We start from the raw sequence: 17531 nt of genomic DNA, 5'->3' as shown, positions 1-17531 counted from the left end.
GCCTGGAGTTTCGTCTCGAAACCGCCGTTCCATCTAATCAACTTGAATAAGCTTTTGCTACGGTAAAATTTGACCTAGTTTCAACTTGCTAGAACCAAGTTGTTTTCTTCCGCCGTTTGTTTTCCGTCGTTTGTTCGGTTCGTTCTTTCTTTGCAACCGGAGTTCTTAAATTGAACTTTCTGGTTCATTTCTCTCGTTCGAGTTTTACTTGTGCATTAGATGAGTACTTATTGTGTGGTTACTATTGCTTGCTTACGATAGATTGACCGGAGTGTGACGAGTAGATCTATCAAGAGTTTTAAGTGCGAATCATCTTCATCTACATTGCAGGCAAGTTCACACTTTGATCATACCTTTTTCCACAACCCATGTTTTATTGCATTAGATCAATCCTCTCACATTGCATGATTAGGATCTAATTAAATTGTGGGATGGGAAGTAGATGAGGTAGTACCTATTACCTGTATTATTATGAAACCTTTGGGAGTTACTTCTACGTTTGCTATTTATGCCATGCTATGCTAGTAGACGTGGATTGGGTGAGTGATATCCATGACAGATGTGAGATATTTAATTTTAATGGTTTATCTAAGGTGGCAACCTAACACACATCTGGGTGGATTGAGGCACCTGATGTCTATCAGGACTTGCCTGTTTTTTTTGGACCGCCACCCAGGCTCAAAGGGATCATAAGATCTTTCATGCTAGAAACTTCCGTGTGCAGCCACAAGCCATTATGGGCTCTGGCATAGTTGACTAAGTTGTGCGAACTCTTACAGTGGTGGACTAGCAGATGTAGGGGATGTAGGTGTACCGGTCTACCCAATCGTAAGGTGCTAGCGCTTCTGAAAGGCTATGTCTCGGTCATCCGTTTCTCAAACACCATGTAGTGCGAGAAATCCAACGGAGGCGATCGAGTCTTGTGGGGAAAATTGCGCAAACCTCTGCAGAGTGTACAAACTAATCATGATTAGCCGTGTCCCCGGTTATGGACAACTTGAGTATCTAGTACTTGAATATCATTGTGAATCTCAACATGTTACTTCTAATTAATGTTGTTGGGTTTTTAATTATTTTAATTGGGATTGAGAATGCTGTCAACCATTCTCAATGTTTCACAACCACCATGATAGTTAAATAAATTTATTCCTTTGCAGTAGGGAAAAATTGGCTTTATGCAAAAACCTTATAACCATAGAGCTTTTCCACCAGCCATATATGCATATAGTGATAGCCTTTGTTCATCATTTTCTCTATGGTGTGAATTTGCCAGTACATTCAATGTACTGACCCGTTTCAGGCTGCAACGTCTCATGTTGCATGTTTGTTACGACGATTAAGTGATACGTTAGGGTTACGATTTCTACACTCAACTTTGCCGTTGGTGTTGATGGGAATCCACAACCTTGTTGCTTCCGCTATTTTGGATTGAGGTAATAGTATTTACGTTACTCTATACATGTGATTTACCTCTGTTATAAATCCTTCGAGTACTGTGTGTGTCAGCATACCGATCCAGGGATGACACCTAAGCACAGAGACTTGATCCATTTGGGTCGGGTCGCTACAAATGTTCTCCCCCTCTCTTGTGGAGATCTATTCGATGTAATCTTCTTTTTGTTGCGTGTTTTTTGAGACCGATGAATTGTGGGTTTATGATCACGTCTATCTATGAATAATATTTGAATCTTCTCTGAATTCTTTTATGTATGATTGGTTATCTTTGCAAGTCTCTTCGAATTATCAGTTTGGTTTGGCCTACTAGATTGATCTTTCTTGCAATGGGAGAAGTGCTTAGCTTTGGGTTCAATCTTGCGGTGTCCTTTCCCGGTGACAGTAAGGGCAGCAAGGCACGTATTGTATTGTTGCCATCGAGGATAACAAGATGGGGTTTTCTTCATATTGCATGAGTCTATCCCTCTACATCATGTCATCTTGCTTAATGCGTTACTCTATTTTTAACTTAATACTCTAGATGCATGCTGGATAGCGGTCTATGGGTGGAGTAATAGTAGTAGATGCAGGCAGGAGTCGATCTACTTGTCTCGGACGTGATGCCTATATACATGATCATACCTAGATATTCTCATAACTATGCTCAATTTTGTCAATTGCTCAACAGTAATTTGTTCACCCACCGTAGAATACTTATGCTCTCGAGAGAAGCCACTAGTGAAACCTATGGCCCCGGGTCTATCTTTATCATATCAATCTCCTATTACTTACTTATTTACTTTGCCTTTATTTTACTTTGTATCTTTATCATAAAAATACCAAAAATATTATCTTTATCATATCTATTAGATCTCACTCTCGTAAGTGGCCCTATAGGGATTGACAACCCCTATTTGCGTTGGTTGCGAGGATTTATTTGTTTTGTGCAGGTGCGAGGGACTCGCGCGTAGCCTCCTACTGGATTGATACCTTGGTTCTCAACAACTGAGGGAAATACTTACGCTACTTTGCTGCATCATTCCTTCCTCTTCGGGGAAAACCAACGCAGTGCTAAAAGAGGTAGCAAGAAGGATTTCTGGCGCCGTTGCCGGGGAGGTCTACGCAAAAGTCAACATACCAAGTACCCATCACATACCCTTATCTCCCGCATTACATTATTTGCCATTTGCCTCTCGTTTTCCTTTCCGCCACTTCACCCTTGCCGTTTTATTTGCCCTCTCTCTCTATCCCCCTCCTCCCTCTCTATTTGCCTCTTTTGCCCGTTTCTTGTTTGCTCGTATGGTTGGAATAGTTGTTTATTTATTACTAAACAGAGAACTTAAGATCCATGGATCCTCATCCGCTTGCTAATCTTTTTAAGAGATCCAATTATGATGAACCAATTGCTAGTGAGTTTTGTGCACTAGATTATCTTTATGAGGTTTTGCTTGAAATTCATGAATCTGAAAAGTGTGATGAATTACCTTATGAAGCGATTCACGATAGATCTTTGAATAAAAAGCATGATCGCAATGATTTTATTATAAATTCTATTTATGTAAATTGTGCTAATAATATGCAAAACCCTAAGCTTGGGGATGCTAGTTTTGATATGTCCTCTACTTGTTGCAATGATCATGATTGGGGTGATTCTTCTTTTGATCTTCAAAATTTATTTACTCCCCATGATGATTATGAGATTGATAATATTGTTTGCAATAATACTGAAAGTGGGTTTGGAAGAGTGTCAACTTTAGATCCCACTATTTTGGAAGAATGTCAACTTTGCATGCATGTGGATCGTGTTGAAAATATTTTATGTGATAGCTATTTTGTTGAATTTGCTTATGACCCTACATGTAATTATTACGAGAGAGGAAAATAGGGTGGTAGAACTTTTCATGTTACTAAATTACCTCTCGTTATGTTGAGATTGCTATTGTTTCTTTCCGCTTCCTTTCATATGCTAGTTTTTGTTTGCCTTGATAATTTGTTTGCCTATAAGATGCCTATGCATAGGAAGTATGTTAGACTTAGATGTGTTTTTCAAGTGTTTTTATGATGCTCTGTTTGTGCTTCAATTCTTGTCTTTCATGTGAGCATCATTGAAATATTATGCCTAGCTATAAGGCTTTAAAGAAAAGCGCTTGTTGGGAGACAACCCAATATTTTTCCTTGCTGTTATTAAATAAATAAATTATCTAGCCTCTGTTTTGGTTGTGTTTTTTGTGTTTAATTAGTGTTTGTGTCAAGTAGAACCGTTGGGAAGACTTGGGGAAAGTCTTGTTGAACTTGCTGTAAAAAACAGAAACTTTAGCGCTCACGAGAACTGCTGTCATTTTTATTTGGAAAGTGCTATTTAGTTAATTATTTTTGCAGATGATTAATAGATAAATTCCTCACGTCCAGCAATTTATTTTAGAATTTTGGGGGTACCATATCTTGCGCTAGCTACAGATTACTACACCACTGTTCTGTTTTTGACAGATTCTGTTTTTGGTGTGTTGTTTGCTTATTTTGATGAATCTATGGCTAGTAAAATAGTTTATAAAACATAGAGAAGTTGGAATACAGTAGGTATAACACCCATAAAAATAAATAATGAGTTCATTACATTACCTTGAAGTGGTCTTTTGTTTTCTTTCGCTAACGGAGCTCACGAGATTTTCTACATTAAGTTTTGTGTTGTGAAGTTTTCAAGTTTTGGGTAAAGATTTGATGGATTATAGAAAAAGGAGTGGCAAGAGCCTAAGCTTTGGGATGCCCATGGCACCCCCAAGATAATCTAAGGACACCTAAAAGCCAAAGCTTGGGGATGCCCCGGAAGGCATCCCCTCTTTCGTCTACTTCTATCGGTAACTTTACTTGGAGCTATATTTTTATTTACCACATGATATGTGTTTTGCTTGGAGCGTCTTGTATGATTTGAGTCTTTGCTTTTTAGTTTACCACAATCATCCTTGCTGTACACACCTTTTGAGAGAGCCATACATGATTTGGAATTTGTTAGAATACTCTATGTGCTTCGCTTATATCTTTTGAGTTATATAATTTTGCTCTAGTGCTTCACTTATATCTTTTAGAGCACGGTGGTGGATTCGTTTTATAGAAACTATTGATCTCTCATGCTTCACTTAGATTATTTTGAGAGTCTTAATAGCATGGTAATTTTCTAAAAATCCTAATATGCTTGGTATGCAAGATTAATAATAAAACTTTCTTATGAGTGTGTTGAATACTATGAGAAGTTTGATACTTGATAATTGTTTTGAGATATGGAGATGGTGATATTAAAGTCATGCTAGTTGAGTAGTTGTGAATTTGAGAAATACTTGTGTTGAAGCTTGTGATTCCCGTAGCATGCACGTATGGTGAACCGTTATGTGATGAAATCGGAGCATGATTTATTTATTGATTGTCTTCCTTATGAGTGGCGGTCGGGGACGAGCGATGGTCTTTTCCTACCAATCTATCCCCCTAGGAGCATGTGCGTAATACTTTGCTTTGATAACTTGTAGATTTTTGCGATAAGTATATGAGTTCTTTATGACTAATGTTGAGTCCATGGATTATACGCACTCTCACCCTTCCACCTTTGCTAGCCTCTCTAATACCGCGCACCTTTCGCCGATATCGTACACCCACCATATACCTTCCTCAAAACAGCCACCATACCTACCTATTATGGCATTTCCATAGCCATTCCGAGATATATTGCCATGCAACTTTCCACCGTTCCGTTTATGACACACTCCATCATTGTCATATTGCTTAGCATGATCATGTAGTTGACATAGTATTTGTGGCAAAGCCACCGTTCATAATTCTTTCATACTTGTCACCCATGCATCATTGCATATCCCGGTACACCGCCGGAGGCGTTCACATAGAGTCATATTTTGTTCTAAGTATCAAGTTGTAATTGTTGAGTTGTAAGAAAAAATAAAAGTGTGATGATCATCATTATTAGAGCATTGTCCCAGTGAGTAAAGGATGATGGAGACTATGATTCTCCCACAAGTCGGGATGAGACACCGGACGAAAAATAAAAAAATAAAGAGAAAGAAAAGAGGCCATAAAAAAGAGAAAAGGCCCAAATAAAAAAATGAGTGAAAAAGAGAGAAGGGACAATGTTACTATCCTTTTACCACACTTGTGTTCAAAGTAGCACCATGATCTTCATAGTAGAGAGTCTCTCATGTTATCACTTTCATATACTAGTGGGAATTTTTCATTATAGAACTTGGCTTCTATATTCCAATGATGGGCTTCCTCAAATTGCTCTAGGTCTTCATGAGCAAGCAAGTTGGATGCACACCCACTTAGTTTCTTTTTGAGATTTCATATACTTATATCTCTAGTGCATCCATTGCATGGCAATCCCTACTCACTCACATTGATATCTATTGATGGGCATCTCCATAGCCCGTTCATACGCCTAGTTGATGTGAGACTATCTTCTCCTTTTTGTCTTCTCCACAACCACCACTCTATTCCACCTTTAGTGCTATATCCATGGCTCACGCTCATGTATTGCGTGAAGATTGAAAAAGTTTTGAGAATGTCAAAAGTATGAAACAATTGCTTGGCTTGTCATCAGGGTTGTGCATGATTTAAATATTTTTTGTGGTGAAGATAGAGCATAGCCAGACTATATGATTTTGTAGGGATAACTTCCTTTAGCCATGTTATTTTGAGAAGACATAATTGCTTTGTTAGTATGCTTGAAGTATTATCATTTTTATGTCAATATGAACTTTTGTCTTGAATCTTTCGGATCTGAATATTCATACCACAATTAAGAAGAATTACATTAAAATTATGCCAAGTAGCACTCCGCATCAAAAATTCTGTTTTTTTACCATTTACCTACTCGAGGACGAGCAGGAATTAAGCTTGGGGATGCTTGATACGTCTCCAATGTATCTATAATTTTTGATTGCTCCATGCTATATTATCTACTGTTTTGGACATTATTGGGCTTTATTATCCACTTTTATATTATTTTCGGGACTAACCTATTAACCGGAGGCCCAACCCAGAATTGATGTTTTTTGCCTGTTTTAGAGTTTCGACGAAAAGGAATATCAAACGGAGTCCAAATAGAATGAAACCTTCGGGAACGTGATTTTCTCATCGAATACAACTCAGGAGACTTGGACCCTACGTCAAGACACGTAACAGGAGGCCACGAGGTAGGGGGCGCGCCTACCCCCCCCCCCCCCCCCCCAGGCGCGCCCTCCACCCTCATGGGCCCCCTGTTGCTCCACCGATGTACTTCTTCCTCCTATACATATACCCACGTACCCCCAAACGATCAGATACGGAGCCAAAAACCTAATTCCACCGCCGCAACTTTCTATATCCACGAGATCCCATCTTGGGGCGTGTTTCGGAGCTCCGCCGGAGGGGGCATCGATCACTGAGGGCTTCTTCATCAACACCATAGCCCCTCCGATGAAGTGTGAGTAGTTTACCTCAGACCTACGGGTCCATAGTTAGTAGCTAGATGGCTTCTTCTCTCTTTTTGGATCTCAATACAATGTTCTCCCCCTCTCTTGTGGAGATCTATTCGATGTAATCTTCTTTTTGCGGTGTGTTTGTTGAGACCGATGAATTGTAGGTTTATGATCAAGTCTATCTATGAATAATATTTGAATCTTATCTGAATTTGTTTATGTATGATTGGTTATCTTTGCAAGTCTCTTAGAATTATCAGTTTGGTTTGGCCTACTAGATTGATCTTTCTTGCAATGGGAGAAGTGCTTAGCTTTGGGTTCAATATTGCGGTGTCCTTTCCCGGTGACAGTAAGGGCAGCAAGGCACGTATTGTATTGTTGCCATCGAGGATAACAAGATGGGGTTTTATTCATATTGCATGAGTCTATCCCTCTACATCATGTCATCTTGCTTAATGCGTTACTCTGTTTTTAACTTAATACTCTAGATGCATGCTGGATAGCGGTCGATGAGTAGAGTAATAGTAGTAGATGCAGGCAGGAGTCGGTCTACTTGTCTCGGACGTGATGCCTATATACATGATCATACCTAGATATTCTCATAACTATGCTCAATTCTATCAATTGCTCAACAGTAATTTGTTCACCCACCGTAGAATACTTATGCTCTTGAGAGAAGCCACTAGTGAAACCTATGGCCCCGGGTCTATCTTTATCATATCAATCTCCTACTACTTAGTTATTTACTTTGCCTTTATTTTACTTTGCATCTTTATCATAAAAATACCAAAGATATTATCTTTATCATATCTATCAGATCTCACTCTCGTAAGTGGCCCTATAGGGATTGACAACCCCTATTTGCGTTGGTTGCGAGGATTTATTTGTTTTGAGCAGGTGCGAGGGACTCGCGTGTAGCCTCCTACTGGATTGATACCTTGGTTCTCAAAAACTGAGGGAAATACTTACGCTACTTTGCTGCATCATCCCTTCCTCTTCGGGAAAAACCAACGCAGTGCTAAAAGAGGTAGCAGTCCGCTCTCGCAAACATGTTTGTAGCCCAATCCAGACCGAAAGTAAACACTTGCCGCACCGCCCTCACCAACACCCAGAAAGGATCCCAATCTGTTGCTGCCTTCTTCGGTCACATGAGATCCCTGTCAGATGAACTTGCTATGGCAGGGAAACCCCTTCTAGAGGAAGAACTAATCTCCTTCATAGTTCCTGGTCTTGACATGGACTACCAACCACTCATCTCAGCCCTAGATGTTCGCACCGAACCACTATCTGTTGATGATCTCTTCAGCATGGTGGCGAATTTTGATCAGTGTATGGAGCTGTTCCAGGGCACAGGCGCCAGGGCTTTCAAGTCCTCGGCCAACAGTGCCTCACGAGGGCACGACGGCTCTCCCAAGGGCGGCTACCGCAACTCACCCAAGGGTGGAAACGGTGGCGGCAACAACAACTATAGCAACGGTGGCGGCGGCAACAACAGCGAAGGTGGTGGTGGCAGCTACAACCAGGGCGGCAGTGGTGGCTACTGCGGCCCTAGTGGTGGCTACAACAGCGGCTACAACGATGGCGATGGTGGGGGCTACTACAACAACAATGGCCCCCACGCCATAACTACAACAACAATCAAGGCCGTCAAGGTGCTGGTGGCCGCGGCCGCTTCATCGGTTATGAAGAATATGAGAACAAGTGTCAGATTTGCAAAAAATAACCACATTGCAAAAGAATGTAAGTGGCGCTATGCAGAGGACAACTCTCAGAGGAGACGAGTTGCAGCTGCAGCAGATGCCTCATATGGAGTAGATTCCAAATGGTATCTTGACTCTGGTGCAAATGAGAACATCACCTCCGAGCTAGAGAAAATGACCACGCGTGAGAATATCATGGCCAAGAGCAGGTTCACACTGCAGAAAATGGTCCAGGTACGATGATAAGTCATGTTGGCAAGTCTATTATTAAAACCCCACATCGTGATATTCTTGTAGATGAAGTTCTACATATCCCCAATGCATCAAAAAAATCTCCTTTCAGTTCATCGTATTACTCTTGATAATGGTGTCTTCATAGAGTTTCACCCTTTTTTCTTCTTTATAAAGGATCAGGTCACGAGGAGGGTCCTCTATCGCGGTAGATGTGTGCAAGGTCTCTACCCGTTGATTCCCAAGTTTTCCAAGTTCAATAAGCAAGCCTATGGAGCTTTCAAGGTGTCTTCAGAATGATGGCATAATCGTTTAGGCCACCCATCTTTTTCTATTGTCTATCAAATTCTTAGCAAAAATAAGCTCACTTTTGTTGATGAGCATGATTGTGAAACTATTTGTGATTCCTGCCAAAGAGCAAAAAGCCACCAATTACCATACCCAATTTCCACTAGTGTGTCTACAAAACCCTTGCAACTTATTTTTTCGGATGTATGGGGACCGACTCCCTCTTCTGTTGGTAGGCACACTTATTATGTGAGCTTCATTGATGATTTCAGCAAGTACACATGGATATATCTTCTTAAGAAATGATCCGATGTTTTCCAAGTTTTTCTTAACTTTCAGGCTCAAGTAGAAAGAAAATTTGATTGCAACATACTTGCTATGCAATCAGACTGGGGTGGTGAGTATGAGAAACTCAACTCCTTTTTTCAACGGATAGGAATTTCTCATCACGTTTCTTGCCCCCATGCTCATCAGCAAAACGGTTCCGCTGAAGTAAGCATAGGCACATTGTTGACATTGGTATCTCCCTCCTTGCCGCCGCGTCCATGCCACTCAAGTTCTGGGATGAGGCTTTTCTCACAGCGGTCCATCTCATCAATATTCTGCCTAGCCATGTTATCAATCATGAAACACCCACTGAACGTCTTCTTCACACCAAACCAGATTACTCGTCACTTCGTGTGTTTGGTTGCGCTTGTTGGCTGAATCTTCGTCCTTACAATAATCATAAACTCATGTTCAGATCAACCCAATGTGTCTTCATTGGTTATAGTGCACAGCACAAGGGTGTCAAGTGTCTTGATGTTTCTACTAGACGTGTTTATATTTCTAGGGATGTCGTATTTGATGAAACCGTTTTTCCTTTTGCCAAACTCCACCCAAATACCGGTGCCCTTCTTGGCAAAGAAATTCTTCTTTTGCCCTCAACCATATCCGGCGTTGATCATGGGGGATTAAATAATAGTACTGATCAACTTGTACCTAATCATCATATTATGCCTGAGTTTACTGCTGTAGAATGTTCAGATGGTGCAAATCACAAAGAAAACAACCTTCATTTTATGTGCCCCCCGGCTGGAGACACAGGCAAAAACCGAGGCGTATCCACCTCAGGATCTTCATCACAGCAGGGGCTAGAATCCACCTCGGGAGTCGGGCGTACAACACCTGGTCCTGCCTCGGGCCTGGAGCGCACTACCGAACGAGACAACGATGGCTCGGGCCCGCTCCAATCTCCCAATGCCGCGTGGCAAGTAGTCGCTCCTGGACCTGCGCCTAGCTCACCTGGTTGGCCCGCGCCAAATTCGCCGGGCCCCACCAGTCTGGCCCGGTCACCCACGCCGCGGTTGTCTCCAGCAGGCGTGACATGATCCGCCTCGGGATCGGAGGCGCCAGCACCTGAGGCTGACGCATCTGGGGGATCTCCTGCGCCTTCGCCCCCTGGAGTTCCTCCTATGGCTCCACGCACAAGACTTCAAAAGGGAGTTACAGCTCGCTTAAATTACAAAAATTTCTCTAAGTTTGGTATGTCTTGTGCAACTGGTGAACCTAACAATTTAATGACAACACTTGGTGATCCTAGGTGGAAATTGGCCATGGATGAAGAAATCATGGCGTTGCAGAAAAACAAGACATGGCATCTAGTTCCTCCTCAGCAAGGCAAAAACTTAATTGATTGCAAGTGGGTCTATCGAATCAAGAAAAAATTTGATGCCACTATAGATCGGTACAAGGCAAGACTTGTAGCAAAGGGGTTCAAGCAAATGTATGGTATAGACTAGGAAGATACATTTAGTCATGTTGTTAAAGCTGCAACGATTCGTCTTGTGCTGTCAATAGCTATATCTAGGGGATGGAGTCTCGGACAGCTAGATGTACAGAACGCGTTCCTTCATGGTGTTCTGGAGAGGAAGTGTTCATGAAACAACCTCCTGGGTTTGAAGACAATGATGCACCATTTCATGTCTGCAAGCTTGATAAGGCCCTGTATGGATTGAAACAAGCACCTAGGGCTTGGTACTCACGGTTGAGTATGAAACTTCAATCTCTTGGTTTTGTTCCATCAAAATCTGACACATCTCTATTTATCTATAACAAGCATCAGACATCCATATTTGTTCTCATATATGTTGATGATATTATTGTTACTAGTTTTTCTGATGGAGTTGTGAAAGCACTGCTCAAAGACCTAGGCTCTGAGTTTGCCCTCAAGGACTTGGGAGATCCGCATTTCTTCTTGGGTATTGAAGTTAAGAAACATGGTAATGGTATTCATCTATCTCAAGCAAAGTATGCCACTGAACTGTTAAGTAGAATTGGCATGCAAAACTGTAAACCTTCTCCAACACCGTTGTCAAGTTCGGAATCTCTATCTCTGACAGAAGGTGAGCCACTGAACCAAGAGGACATTACTGGTTATAGAAGTTTAGTTGGTGGTCTGCAATACCTGACTCTCACTCGGTCTGACATCTCCTTTGCAGTTAACAAGGTGTGTCAGTTCCTTCATGCACCTACCACAGCTCACTGGACAACAGCAAAATGGATCCAAAGGTATATAAGGAATACTATAACCACAGTTCTCACATTTAGTAAGTCTTCTTCCACACTTGTTAGTTCCTTCTCAGATGCAGACTAGGCTGGTTGTCTAGATGACAGAAGGTCAACATGTGGTTTTGGTATCTTTTATGGGTCAAATTTAATATCATGGTGTGCAAGAAAACAAGCTACTGTTTCCAGGTCAAGCACAGAAGCAGAATATAAGACATTAGCAAATGCAACAACAGAAGTCATTTGGGTTCAGTCCATGCTCAAAGAACTTGGAATAGCACAAGATCAATCCCCTTGCCTATGGTGTGATAATCTTGGTGCTACCTATTTGTCTGCCAATCCAGTTTTCCATGCCAGAACAAAACATATTGAAATAGACTTTCATTTTGTAAGAGAACGTGTTGTCAACAAACAGCTTGATATCAGATTTATACCTTCCAAAAATCAGCTTGTAGATGGATTCACAAAAGCATTGCCCGCCAGAAGTTTTGAAGAGTTTAAGCGTAATCTCAACTTGATACAGTTGTGATATGGGGGAGTGTTAAACATGTCACACTACAGATGACTTGGGTCTCACATAGATTAGTTAGGAGGATCTAGTTTGTTAGCACTTTTTTATCTCTTAATGATGTAATCCTTCTCTATCTCCCCATATCTCTCTGGTTGTTTAAACCAACAATGTAATCTATCGATGTATGCCTCTGCGAGAGCTGGCCTCGCCAATATGAATATAAATACATGCGGGCTCCCATGTTATGGGAGTTGAGATGCTTTATGAAACCTTTCAATGTGATTGTATTTTTGATTTAGGTACCGAATGCTCTCTTTTGCTAATCCTACTGGTAAGAGAACTGCATGGGTTTCACTCAGAAATTGCCTCTACATGCTACCATTGGGTTTATTTGCATACAACTGTAAGTACTAATCATACATGTTCTCTAGTTTCCATTTGCTTCTATTCATAATAAAGTTGGTCAAACTTGGGATCTTTCTTATTCTAGGAACTAATGCTTTGTGGGAGGGTCTAACATCTGAATGGTTTAGTTTTGAAGCATCGCTTCTAACGACGGGCCTCGCCATTGGGGCCTTATCATTTGTACTCCTACCCAGAAGAGTGTAAGAAGAATGTTCCATGGTAGCCTTTTGTATCTTCCTGCTTTAATGGCTAGACTTATATTGCATCGGCTGCCCAATGAACAGAAGGAGCATAACATCCATCAGACTAGTGAGATCGCCGGGGTTCTCCGTGGTGCTGAAGAAAGTGCTAGACAGAAATGGGAAGATCTGAAACCTTCATGTGCTCAATCACGGCCTCCAGTTGCCTATTCTTCTGTAGCCCTATTCCCCTTCTTACATGTACCTGTGTACGTGTCTCCACAAGCTCATGAGTTTTTAAAGCTTTACCCCAGCAGCCAGGCTGCAATGCCTTCATCTTCCTTCCTTTTTTATGTTATCCGAAAATTCTTTTTGGCTCTTGACAGGGAATTTTCCTGCCCAGGGGAATTCCTCTTTGTACTGTTAAAATCTGAGAATAATGAATGCAGTTTTTGTTTGAAACAAAACATAAAATTCAGTTGTTGGGCTCACGTGAGTATAAAACTGATATATGTCCGTCCGTTGATATTTCAGAGTACCTTGATACAGAGCTATCTAGAAGCAATATGTATGCATAATTGTTTTTAGTTTGTAGCACGTCGCTTACTCCTGTAAATGGGGCATAAAATATTTATTGTACTGTTGAGAAAACCTTTGTTTGAGTAATTCCTAAATAAAAAGACTTGCGGAGTACGGACTGAACTAACTGATCAAAGCACTTAGAAACGAATCTCTGGCTGGTGAGACTAGTACTCCCTCCGTTTCAACTTGTAAGGTGTATTAGGGTTTTCAAAAGTCAAACTTGTGGCTGTTTGTTCAAGTTTTTATTAAAAAAAGTATTAATATCTATATTTCCACAATTGTATAATTGATTCATCATGAAAAGAATTTTTTATTTTTTATTTATTTTGACGGATGTTGCTAATTTATTCTATAATCATGGTCAAACATATGTATGACTTTCAAGTCTGTTACGGAGGGAGTATAATCCTAATTGGAAGAGCCAGAACTATGCTCTTAATTTTTCTAGGCCACTATATCCTACTCCCACCATTCACAAATATATGACCATTTTCATCAGTTACTTTGTTTCACACTCCCCTCACAAGGGACATTGATAGCCTCACAAGCTTGTGACATTGATAGCCTCACAAGCTTGTGACATTGATAGCCTCACAGAGAAACTTCTACAAATTCTCTGGTGAGCTCAACATAAGTAGGAACTTCACTTTGAATAAAATTACTCAAACCCAATGAAGACAAGATCCATGAAGTTTTCTTTGATTTGTAGCTTCCGATAAGGGAAAATCTGACCAAAAGAGTGTTGTGCACTTTGGCTATCCTCACGGATCTTCTCGGTGGTTCAAAGTATCCTAGTCTTGCGGGAGGATCGTCCATGTTTTGAGACCAAATTTTCCTTGAAGAAGATGAGGATGAACTCCCATGAGCTTCTTTCTTAAGCTCTTGAGCATAGTGCCTATGTTCTAAAAATTTTGGACATGTAAAAAAAGTAAAATTTACACACATAAACTAGGGGTAACCACTCTAATAAAGCTTCTAGTAACTTCCTTATGCATCAAAACCACAACAAAAAAAATCTCAACTCACCATGCAAGCTCAAATTCATCACTAATAATAGTATCTAGGATCTCTAAGCATGGGGCACCAATCAAAAATATAATTGGATGGGTGGAGGAGCCACATACCAAGCAACAATATTGCCAAAGGAATTTGCAAACGGAGCTCACACGAGAGAGATTGAGAAATGAGCAGCAACTCGAGTGTGAAGAAATGAAGCAAAAATGGAGCAAGTTTTTTTTGAGGGAAACCAAGTCTTTATTACTCAAAGATCACAGAGTTTGGAATACAAAAGGAATCGTGGGGTTGTCCCAACCAAAGATGGCGGCCCCGACCTAAAGACTGAGAGTACTTGGCTAACAAATGAGCTTCAAAATTAGAAGCTTGTCCTTCAAAAGTGAAGATACAGTTGAAGTTTCCGCTCTAAGCTTAATCTCGCTTATTATCTGACCATGGCTTTTATACGTCCATTTTGCATCATGTTTTCTTACTGTTATTTATAATGTTTTTATCCATAATAATGCTTTTTGGAGTAATTCTAATGCATTTTCTCTCATAATTTGCAAGGAACACACCAATAGGGAGAATTCCGGCATATGGAAATCTAGACCTAGAAAAGCTACGTCAGGCCACCTATTCTGCACAACTCCAAATGAGCAGAAACTTCATGGAGATTTTTTATGGATTATTTAAGAAATACTAGAGTCAATAAACACCAGAGGGGGGCACCAGGTGGGCACACCCACCAGGGCGCGCCAGGACCCCCCACCCCCCCAGGCGCGTCCTGGTGGGTTGTGACCTCCTCGGCCCACCTCTGGTACCCATCTTCTGGTATATAAGTGGTTTTGACCTAGAAAAAAATAAGAGGAGGACTTTTGGGATGAAGCACCGCCGCCTCGAGGCGGAACTTGGGCAGGAGCACTTTTGCCCTCCGGCGGAGCGATTCTGTCGGGGGAACTTCCCTCCCAGAGGGGGAAATCATCGTCATCATCACCACCAACAACTCTCCCATCTTGGGGAGGGAGATCTCCATCAACATCTTCACCAGCACCATCTCATCTCAAAACCTAGTTCATCACTTGTATTCAATCTTGTTACAGGAACTGTAGATTGGTGCTAGGGGGTGACTAGTAGTGTTGATTACATCTTGTAGTTGATTACTATATGGTTTATTTGCTGGAGGATTATATGTTCAGATCCATTATGCATATTAATACCCCTCTGATCATGAGCATGTTTATTGTTTATGAGTAGTTACCTTTGTTCTTGAGGTCACGGGATAAATCATGTTGCAAGTAATCATGTGAATTTGATATGTGTTCGATATTTTGATGGTATGTATGTTGTTATTCCCTTAGTGGTGTCATGTGAACGTCGACTACATGACACTTCACCATATTTGGGCCTAAGGGAGTGCATTGTGGAGTAGCAAATAGATGATGGGTTGCGATAGTGACAGAAACTTAAACCCCAGTTTATGCGCTATTCCGTAAGGGGCCGATAGGTTCCTAGAGTTTAGTGCTATGGTTAGAATTTATTCTTAATACTTTTCTCATAGTTTTAGATGCTTGCGGGAGGGTTAATCATAAGTAGGAGGTTTGTTCAAGTAAGAACAACACCTAAGCACCGGTCCACCCACATATCAAATTATCAAAGTAGCGAACACAAATCGAACCAACATGATGAAAGTGACTAGATGAAATTCCCATGTACCCTCAAGAACGCTTTGCTTATTATAAGAGAATGTTTGGGCCTATCCTTTGCCTCAAAAGGATTGGGCTACCTTGCTGCATGCTTGTTACTATTATCGTAACTCGCTCATTACAAATTATCTTGCTATCAAACTACTCGCTACTTACAGTTTCAGCACTTGTAGACATCACCTTACTGAAAACTACTTGTCATTTCCTTCTGCTCCTCGTTGGGTTCAACACTCTTACTTATCGAAAAGAGATACAATTGATCCCCTATACTTGTGGGTCATCAAGGCTATTTTCTGGCGCTGTTGCTGGGGAGTGAAGCGCCTTTGGTAAGTGGAATTCGGTAAGGAAACATTTACATAGTGTGCTGAAATTTATTATCACCTGTTACTATGGAAAACAATCCTTTGAGCGGTTTGTTTGGGGTATCTTCACCTCGTCCGGAACCACAATTAGCAACCCCTCAACCTACTGCACCTACCGAAAATATTGAATATGAAATTCCTTCGGGTATGATAGAACAACTGCTAGCTAATCCTTATGTAGGAGATAGAACCGAACATCCTGATATGCACTTGATATATGTGGAACAAATTTGTGGATTGTTTAAGCTTGCAGGTTTACCCGGAGATGAGGTGATGAGAAATGTTTTCCCTTTATCTTTGAAGGGAAGAGCATTGGCATGGTATAGGCTATGTGATGATATTGGAACATGGAATTGGAATCGTTTGAAATTGGTGTTCCACCAAAAAATTTATCCTATGCATCTAGTTCATCGTGATCGGAATTATATATATAATTTTTGGCATCGTGACGGAGAAAGTATCACTCTAGCTTGGAGGAGGCTTAAGTCAATGTTATATTCATGCCCCAATCATGAGCTCTCAAGAGAAATTATTATCTAGAACTTTTATGCTCGGCTTTCTCATAATGATCAAACCATGCTTGATACTTCTTGTGCTGGTTCTTTTATGAAGAAGACTATTGAATTCCGGTTGGATCTTTTGGAAAGAATTAAACACAACTCTAAAGATTGGGAACTCGGCGAAGGTAAAGAGCTATGTATTAAACTTAAGTATGATTGTGTTAAATCTTTTATGGATACCGATGCTTTTAAAAAAATTAGCACTAAATATGGACTTGACTCTGAGATAGTAGCCTCCTTTTGTGAATCATTTGCTACTCATGTTGAACTCCCTAAAGAGAAGTGGTTTAAATATCACCCACCTACTAAAGAAGAAATTAAAGAACCAGTACCAGTTAAAGAAGAAACTATATTTTATAATGTTGATCCAGTTGTTCCTTCTCCTTATATTGAGAAACCCCCTTTTCCTGTTAGGATAAAGGAGCATGCTAAAGTTTCAACTGTGGTTAACAAAAGATATGTTAGAACACCTAAACCGGATGAAAAAATTAAAGTAGAACCTAGCATTGCTATGTTTAAAGATCTATTGGAAGAAGATATGGATGGGCATGTTATTTACTTCTGTGAAGAAGCT

At 40.7% G+C, this 17531-nt stretch overlaps 1 pseudogene; it reads left to right on the top strand.

Moving 5' to 3' along the window:
* Positions 1-13332, top strand: part of LOC125518384 (protoheme IX farnesyltransferase, mitochondrial-like) — a 32293-nt pseudogene extending 18961 nt beyond the window's left edge.
* Positions 13333-17531: the final 4199 nt, after the last annotated feature.

Source organism: Triticum urartu, chromosome 7A (genome assembly GCF_056163025.1).
Source record: "Triticum urartu cultivar PI428250 chromosome 7A, HENAU_Tu73, whole genome shotgun sequence".
Taxonomy (NCBI): domain Eukaryota; kingdom Viridiplantae; phylum Streptophyta; class Magnoliopsida; order Poales; family Poaceae; genus Triticum; species Triticum urartu.
The sequence above is the reverse complement of the archived record's forward strand: the minus strand, read 5'-3'. Positions and strand labels throughout refer to the sequence as shown.